The sequence below is a fragment of the Chiloscyllium punctatum genome, chromosome 29, assembly GCF_047496795.1.
Source record: "Chiloscyllium punctatum isolate Juve2018m chromosome 29, sChiPun1.3, whole genome shotgun sequence".
Lineage (NCBI taxonomy): Eukaryota > Metazoa > Chordata > Chondrichthyes > Orectolobiformes > Hemiscylliidae > Chiloscyllium > Chiloscyllium punctatum.
The window spans coordinates 33,413,612-33,422,656 of NC_092767.1; the positions used below are offsets into that span (position 1 = coordinate 33,413,612).

Consider the following 9,045-nt stretch of genomic DNA (forward strand, 5'->3'; position numbering starts at 1 on the left):
AAGAATACTCAGATCAATAGCTCCTTTCAATGAATAATTTTGACTCAATTTGGCTGCAAATATCTTGTCCTAACTTTGTGCTTTTCTTCTTTTACATTGTTGTCTCGCACCTTACAAATGACAGCAAAGGTATGAATGGAGATGGAAACATGTAACTCAAGTCAGCGGCAGCTTTCAATGAGATCACGGCTGATTTGGTCAATGCTCAGGGGTCGCTGCTTTCTGTCGTCATGGCCAAGTGGTTAAGGCGATGGATTAGAAATCCATTGGGGTTTCCCCACGTCGGTTCGAATCCTGCTGACTACGTTATGAACGCTTTCCTGCTGGAACTATTCAAAGTTCAGAAAGCCTGTTTTGCAAACCAGGCCTGTAATTTGATTAGACTTGAGAAACTCGAGTTCTTCATCAGAAATGCTCCACATTTAAAACATTATCTCTGTTTCTCTTTCCAGATACACTGCTCGACACATCGGGTTTCTGCAGTTGTTATTGAACGCCCTGAGCAGAAGTGCTGCTTTTCATTAGATTCCTTTCATCCCTTGTCCTCTGTTCTCTGACTCTGGTCATTGGCAACACTTCCTCCTGCTCGTCAGAGTGCTCATTCCCCACCGCTACCTCTACCATCATTACAAACGACCGCAGGAAATTGCCACTTAACCATCTTTGTTCCAAAGTGAAACTCACCAGCCTAGGAACTCTCTCCACCAAACGGGACTTCTCATCCCTGGACATGGTGCAAGCCAGAGGATTGTGAAGAGTTCCTGTGAAAATATTGTCAGTTGGCAGTTGGAAAAATGTTTAGGAAGCAAACCATATAATTTAGGCTCCAGCTTTGGAAATCTTGAGAAACCCTTTGGGAAATGGAATCATAGGAGATTGAAGAAGTGTAAATTGTCAGTCCGAGTAGAGGAAGGGACATTGACTCTGATCTTCTCGAGACAGGAACTGATCTGAGACATTGAAAGAATTCTCGCTCCCGTACGCGAGGAATACAAACTTCATCTGGACTGTGGGATAATGAAAAACTCTGGAACACTCAAGACAATATCCAAATATTGACTGAGATCACTACAGTACGAGTACTATAGATGGGTCAGTTTTTGTCCACTGTGTGCGGGAGGGCTTCCTGACACAGTATGTAGACATGCCTTCAAGGGAAGAAGCCACTTTCGATTTAGTACTGGGTAACGAGCCTGGCCAGGTTTTAGATTTGGAAGTAGGTGAGCACTGTGGAGACAGCGATCACAATTCTCTCAGGTTTACTTTCGTGATGGAAAGGGATAGGTGTACTCCACGGAGCAAGAGTTTCAGCTGGTGGAAGGGAAATCACGATGCAATGAGGTAAGATTTAGGAATCGTAGAGTGGGGTAGGAAACTGTAGGGGGTGAGCACATTAAAAATGTGGAGCTTATTCAAGGAAAAGCTCCTGTGTGTCCTAGATAAGTATGTACCTGTCAGGGAGGGAGTAAGATATAGAACGCGTGAGCCGTGCTTTACTAAGGAAGAGGAAACCCTGGTCAAGAAGAACAAGAAGTCTTATGTTAGGAGAAAACGTGAAAACTCAGTTCGAGCGCTCGAGGGTTCCAACAATATCAGGAAAGACCTAAAAAGAGAGCTGAGAAGAACCAGGAGGAGACATGAGAAGTTGTTGGCAGATAGGATCAGGGTTAACCCTAAGGCTTTCCATAGGGATGTGAGCACTAAAAGAATGACGAGAGTTAAATTTGGGACAATCAAGAATAATAGTGGGAAGTCGTATGTGGAGTCAGTGGAGATAGAGGAAGCACTAAATAAATATTTTTCGACAGAGTTCGCTATAGATAATGAAAATGTTTTAAGAGGAAGATAGAGAGATACTTGCGTCTAGACTAGAAGAGATTGAGGTTCACATGGAAGAGATATTAGAAATACTGCAGAGTTTGAAAATAGATAAGTCAGCTGGGCCGGACGGGATCTATCTGATGTTGTTCAGCAAATGCACGACAGGAAGGTACAAATCAAGCTGATGCTAACAACGGCTCGTTTTGAGCCGCTAATTTGCAGTGAAGTGGCGGCGCCAATAAAAGGTGTCACGCAGCTCGTCTAATTCCACATCCTGAGCTCGAAATGACCAGATGTCTCTCGCAGAGTTTCGGCAGGGTCTTGCTTAGACGACACCATGACACGTTTTCACTGGAGTGGATCATGAAATCGCGTCGGGACTGCGAATAAAACGATGGAAACTTCCAGCAGAGAAGGAGGCGACCCTGAAGCAGGCAGCTGAGGACAAATGTTTCTCCTTTGCCAGTGAAAGGCACTGCTTCACAAATTGGAAACTTCGAAGTGAAGCAGTGTTGGTGACTTTCTTCGCTGCTTGTTCACCTTTTTAATTCTGATTCCGTGAAAGTCCATGGCATTACATATCGACATTCTGCCAGCCCTGAGCGTGTCTGTTGGGCCAGTGGCGTAATGGATAACGCGTCTGACTTCGGATCAGAAGACTGTAGGTTCGAGTCCTACCTGGCTCGAGGGGAATGTCTGGCTTTAACCGTGCCCCACGTTGACGCTCCCCTGTGATGTCCTGCCGGGACGTCGCTTCTGTGCTTCCACATTTGAAACTTGCATTTGTCCTATTTTCCATTGTCAAATTCCAGCTCACCACAACGGAGACCTCTGTCGCTTTGGGGGTATCTTTCTGTGTGTCTCCCTTTGTGGGTGAAAATGAGCATAAGTTCCTCAAAAGAGTTACAAGTCGCTGTGCAAAGGTCACACATCTGCCCCATTATTGTGCCATTTAAGAACACAGGATAAAGTCATTGACATTTGCACTGGGAACATTAGAACACACGAGACTTTGGGCCAAAGTTGGAAACTGCGACTGGAATGGATGGCTCTCTGATTAGCCGCGATGCACACAGGTGGAATGGCCTTTTCCCACTTTGTAAATCTACGAAGACAAGTTGAAAATAATCTGCAAGGAAAATGTTCATAAAGGGTGTTTTATTTACACCAAATACGACAGTATCTATCGCCCTGTCTTGTTATTTACTTGTGAGGATTCGATACTCTCAGAACCGTGGCCCGGATCGTATTCCGGCTCATGGAATGCTGGTATTGTTCAGCTAACATGTCGGTGTCCCAGTACTTCTGCCGATTTTCCGATGCGAGCAGGTCATTGGTTTTGTCCAAAACATGATGAATGTTAACATAATACGAATAGCTGCAGTTGCTGGAAATCTGAGCCAAAAACGAAAATTGTTTGCGGAACGCAGAAAGACTGGCAACAGAAACATCGACTTTCCTGCTCCTCGGATGCTGCTGTGCTTTTCCAAAATTTTCTGATCTAAAATCAGGTTTCCAGCATCTGCAGTCCTCACTTTTGCCTCGTTCCTTCAGTGTCGCTGGTTGCCAATTCAAGAACTCCATCTCTAGCGGTTTCATGTCTGTACCTCCATGCTGTCGAGTTGAAGAGTGAAGAAAAGCAACTCACCCCCTCCATCTCTGGGGTAATTAGGAGCTGAAAGTGAATCGTATCACATTGAAGTATATCTACAAGCGACTTAATCTCTGTCTTTTATTGGGAACCATCTCTTTCATTGTAACTATCAGGAAAGACCATTTCGTTCGCTAAAAAAAAGAAATGAATTTGTCACTAACCTTTGTTTGTTTCATGTCCAAGAATACTCAGATCAATAGCTCCCTTGATTACCTCTGCTAGTCATGTTCTCAAAGAGATCTAGCAAATTGCCAAGTGTGATTTTCCTTTCAATAAATAATTTTGACTCAATTTTGCTGCAAATATCTTTTCCTAACTTTGTGCTTTTCTTCTTTTACATTGGTGTCTCGCACCTTACAAATGACAGCAAAGGTATGAATGGAGAGTGAAACATTTAACTCAAGTCAGCGGCGGCTTTCAATGAGATCACGGCTGATTTGGTCAGTGCTCAGGGCCTGGCACTGTCTGTAGTCGTGGCCGAGTGGTTAAGGCGATGGATTAGAAGTCCTTTGGGGTTTCCCCACGTAGGTTCGGGTCCTGCTGACGTACGTTGTGAATGCTTTCCTGCTGGAACAATTTCTACTCGAAGTTCAGAAAGCTTATTTTGCAAACCAGGCCGGTAATTTGATTAGACTTGGGAAACTCGAGTTCTTCATCAGAAATGTTCCATATTTAAAGCATTATCTCTAAGAATGACGAGAGTTTAATTTGGGACAATCAAGGATAATTGTGGGAAGTTTTGTGTGGAGTCAGAGGAGATAGGAGAAGCATTAAATTAATATTTTTTGACAGTGTTCGCGATAGAAAATGAAAATGTTGGCGAGGAAGATACAGAGATACTTGCGTCGAGTGTCGTAGAGATTGAGGTTCACAAGGATTAGGTATAGAAATACTGAAGATTGTGAAAACAGACAAGTCCCCTGGGCCGGATGGGATCTGTCCTAGGATCCTTCTGGGAAGCAAGGGAAGAGATTGATGAGCCTTTGGAATTGATCGTCAAATCATCGTTGTTCTACAGGAATAGAGCCCGTGAAATGGAGCATAGCATATGTTGTTCTCTTGTGCAAAATGTTTCGTAGAGACAACCCTGGTAATTACAGACCAGTGAATCTCACTGCAGTTGTTGGTAACGTGTTGGAAAAGGTTATTATAGGTAGGATTTATGACCATCTCGAAAAGAATAATCTGATCAGGGACAGTCAGCACAGTTTTGTGATGGTTAGGCCTTGCCGAACGAATGTTGTCGACTTTTTCGACCAAGTGACCAAACAGGTAGATGACAGTAACCTGGTTGATGTGGTGTATATGGGTTTCAGCAAGTTGTTCGATAAGATTCCCCACAATAGGCTATTATACAAAATGCAGAGGAATGGAATTGTGGGAGAGATGCCAGCTTTGATCAGTAATTGGCTTGCCAATAGAAAACAGTGTTGTCTTTGATGGAACATGTTCTTCTTGGTGTCAAGGTCCTGGCGCCGTAACACAAGGGTTGGTGTTAGGTCCACTGCTGTTACATGAGATCTAACCTTGCCAATCAGTCTCCCATGGGAAACATTATTGAACACCTTACTGAAGACCGTATGGATCACATTTACTGCTCTGCCCTCATCAATCTTCTTTGTTACTTCTTCAAAAAACTCAATCAAGTTTGAGAGACATGATTTCCCACGCACAAAGCCATGTTAACAATCCCGAATCAGTCCTTGCCTTTCCAAATACATGTACATTCTGTTCCTCAGGATTCCCTCCAACAATTGGAGTATTCTTGGCAGATGCAGTTTCATGTAGGGAATGCGAGGTCATATACTTTGTTGGGAAGAATCAAAAGACACACTCGTGTTAAAATCGATAGAAACGCTAAAGAAGTGCGGTGCAGAGGAGTCTCAGTGTTCTTATACAGGAAACGAACAAAGGTTAATCACATATTTATTTCTTGCTGGCAAAAAAAAAGGCTTTTCTGATGCTCACAATTAAAGCGTTGGTTTCCAAGAAAATAAGAAAATTCAGTCACCAGTACAGTAATCAATTACCAAGATATCCCTCGTGATGTTTTATGGGACATGTGGGATTTTTTTGATTTTGGTTCTCCAAACGTTTTTACAATGGAACCGAGAGTTTTAGATGGGAAGCTAAGATCACGCATGATTAATGCCATTTTTGTCACTCACACGCATTTTTTTCCCCTTGTACAATTTATTTCGCTTTGTGGTTCCTGCGAGTGGGCTTGTAAACTACACATGCTTGTGAGTTCATTCCTCACTGTTCCTGAATTCCAGCCAAACAGACTTTACATCCTTATTTCCTGAATCAAGGTAATCTATAACCATTGCATAAATGTCATTAAAACTTAGGTATTTCACACGCCTCTGTATATCATCTTTCAATATCAATTGATCCTTTACTGTATTGCAGCTGTGCATAAGAAGAGAAAAATAGAATAGAGAATGGTGGACCTCCGCTTCACACACCCGTTATTGAAGCGAAAATGCAGATTATTGCCCATAATACGATCGTGGAAGCATGTGCCGAACCCTCAGGAAACACAGAATAAGTGCAGTGCCACAGGGCATGTCAGGGACAGCCCCAGAAGGACAACAGAAATGCTGCTCTAAGCTCCTTTTTTGGAGGTATTTCTCAATGAGCAATAGAGTGTGACATGTGTTCCATCAGGAGTTACCTCACATAAGGAAGTATCCAGTGCTGCAGACGGTCATATCATCCGAATTCCAAGCACTGGAATCAGGGATATTCAATATTCTGTGCATAACTGCAAGGAACAGCTGTCCGAGGCGTTTACAGTCCAGATGAAATTATGAATGCAGCTCTCTAGTTGTCAGCCTCTTTCTCCTATGTCGTGTTTCGTGCAGTCCCTGCGTGGAATCTCGTCAACCACGTTTGACCTGCACATGATGGGTATTGGGCCTTGGATTCTCGTGAGTTGTTGTCTCAGTGAGGCTCTCGGTTTCTGTGCTGTCATAGGTCCGAGGGTTCGGAGGAGTCCGGATATCGTTTTACAGAATTTGGTTTTATCACAGGGAAGCATGATTTAAAAATTACCTCATAGCAAATCCTCGTTGCGAACTTTGTGTGCCACGCATTTGCGAATGAAGGTGGGTGGATATTGGTTCTTGGCAAAGAATTTGTGTGGGCGTCAGTCCAGCAGTCCCTAGTAGCAATACGTACAAACGGCATGGGCTACACATTCGACTAGAATAGCACAACAATAATAGGACAGGGCAAGCAGACGACAGCCAGACAATTCCTGGAAGCAGGGCACTCATCCACGGATTCCATCCGTTGGACCCAATCTGCAATCCCAACAAACGGAAGCAGCGGGAATGAAAACAAACGAATTCGTACCAAAACATGAGAGCAGCGCTTCACAGGAACCTCTGCAGCGCTGAGAATGTCACCCAGAAAAGGAGGAAAAGTCTGCAAACCATCTTCCTAGCGTCACCGAACGTTTCAAAAGGAACTCCAGAAGCATCCGAACTTCACATCTTTCTGCTCCAAAACACTCTGTTTTTCCACAACAGAGAATTGCACACTCAACTACCGCGTGGAAGAAGAGAATTGCAGCCCCTACACGACCAAGGGCGGCAGTAAGAGCGAGGGGAAACAGCTGCCACTGTCATTCCACAGCTACAAACGCTCTCTTTGAAAGGTACATTATCGCATGAATGTCAGGACAGCACTAGAATATGGGAACTAAACAGCCTGCGCTGTGTATTCATATTCTGGACAATGTGAGTTGTTCACAGTTTTCCCTGAAAGTGAGTGGACGTCGTTATTTCACCGCTGTTGTGAAGCCAGATCCTGCACTGAATCTGCTCCCTCGTTTTTTGTTGTTGTGGCTAAAAGGTGGGCAATCGCAACGTGAAACTTTGTTATATTTCTCTCATTTCCTTCATTACTGTCCCAGTGAGGGAGGCTGGAGATTGGCTCGCTCGATCAGATGGAGGCACCAGCCCATTGTTGACCTAATTTAATCGAGAATATAATTGGTAATATTCACTTTGCATGGTACATTTTTCTGTTTTGTTTAATGTTACTTGAGCACTTTCTGTTACTTGGCAATGCACTAAATCTCTAGAATGTCGGGAAGCTCCTTTTGGATTTGCTTCAGTGTTATTTGTGTGAGCAGTTCTTGACATACATGTCTCGCACTGCCCCACAGACAGAAGTAATGAGTTTGTGTGTCTGATAATGACTCTGCCTTTTGAGTTTTGCACGTGGTCCACGTTAAGAGCTGTCAGTTTTTAGATTCACTGGAGAGTTAAGGGGATAACACGATTTGTGAGTTTTTTTTAGTCAACGAAATTATTTGATGGAGAACTTGGGAATGTATCAAGGAGAATGGTCATTATCTGTAAATGTCTGGAAAACATTCCTCTCTGTGTCATTTCAAAACATTACGCCTCAAGAAAAAAATAAAATTCAAACACGCTGATTTAGGAACAAACAGCATGCGTTTTTGCAAGTGGTCTATTCAAACTGTTGTCAGGTACTGGAGTGTCACAGAATTACCGAGCACGGAAGCAAACCTTCCTATCCACCTTGCACCTGTTGAACAGATGACCGTAACTAATCTAAACATATTTGCCAATATTTGTCCCCTATCTCTCCGAACAATTCCTGTCTGCATACCCATTTAGATGCCTTTGAAGTGTTGTGAGTGCACCAAACTCTGCCACTAAATGTGGCAATTTATTCCACACGCACAAAAATGTCTGTATTAAAAACAAGTGTCGCTCACGTCCCTTTTAAATTATACTGCTCTCACATTAAACCTATGCTATCTCACTGTAAACTCATGTGACTTCTGAAAAAGTGTAGATTGACTATGTTCTCTGTTCGTCTACCTCATGATTTTTTAAATTTTTCCAGAACATCCCTCAGGCCTGAAGCTTCGGGGAAAACTGTCGAAGAATATTCAGCTTCTCAATAATGTCCACAACGTGCAAACCTTTCAAATCGTTGTAAATATTTTTAAAAATTATTTGAAGGTATTCATAGAAAGTGCCAGGGGAAATTGCCTGAAGTGAAGCGATACTGAAAGATTAGTCTTGACATGTTTGGCCCTTAGTTATCGTCAGGGAGCGTCGCCGAGTGGTTTAATGTAGGTAAAAGCAATGAATACAGATGCTGAAGACCAGATTCAGGATTAGTGGTGCTGAAGAGCGCAGCAGTACAGGCAGCGTCCGAGGAGCAGTAAAATCGACGTTTCGGGCGAAACCCTGTATTCCTGATGAAGGGCTTTTGCCTGAAACGTCGATATTACTGCTCCTCGGATGCTGCCTGAACTGCTGTGCTCTTCCAGCACCACTAATCCAGAGAGTTTTAATATGCTGGGTTTAGGATCCAGTCTCTATTGCGTCGTGGGTTTGAAACCCAACTTTGCAATTGAACCACTGCAGGAAGCTTTTTGTGACAGAACTACACAGGTCCTGATATTGCTTTGTGGGTGTGTTTGTTACTCCTCGGGTCTCTCACCCTCTCTGCGATAAACACGGGAACATGAGCAACTGATTCTTAAAATAATGAGAACTACTGCTGTCCACATCCTCTCG

The 9,045-nt window shown here is 43.4% G+C and overlaps 2 non-coding genes across 2 annotated transcripts; both read left to right on the plus strand.

Annotated features, from left to right (window-relative positions):
* The first annotated feature begins 224 nt into the window (after positions 1–224).
* On the plus strand, positions 225–306 carry trnas-aga (transfer RNA serine (anticodon AGA)). The gene has a single exon. It is a non-coding gene; the product is annotated as a tRNA-Ser (tRNA).
* Positions 307–2,434: 2,128 nt separating this feature from the next.
* Positions 2,435–2,507, plus strand: trnar-ucg (transfer RNA arginine (anticodon UCG)). Its single transcript has one exon. It is a non-coding gene; the product is annotated as a tRNA-Arg (tRNA).
* The last annotated feature ends 6,538 nt before the right edge of the window (positions 2,508–9,045 follow it).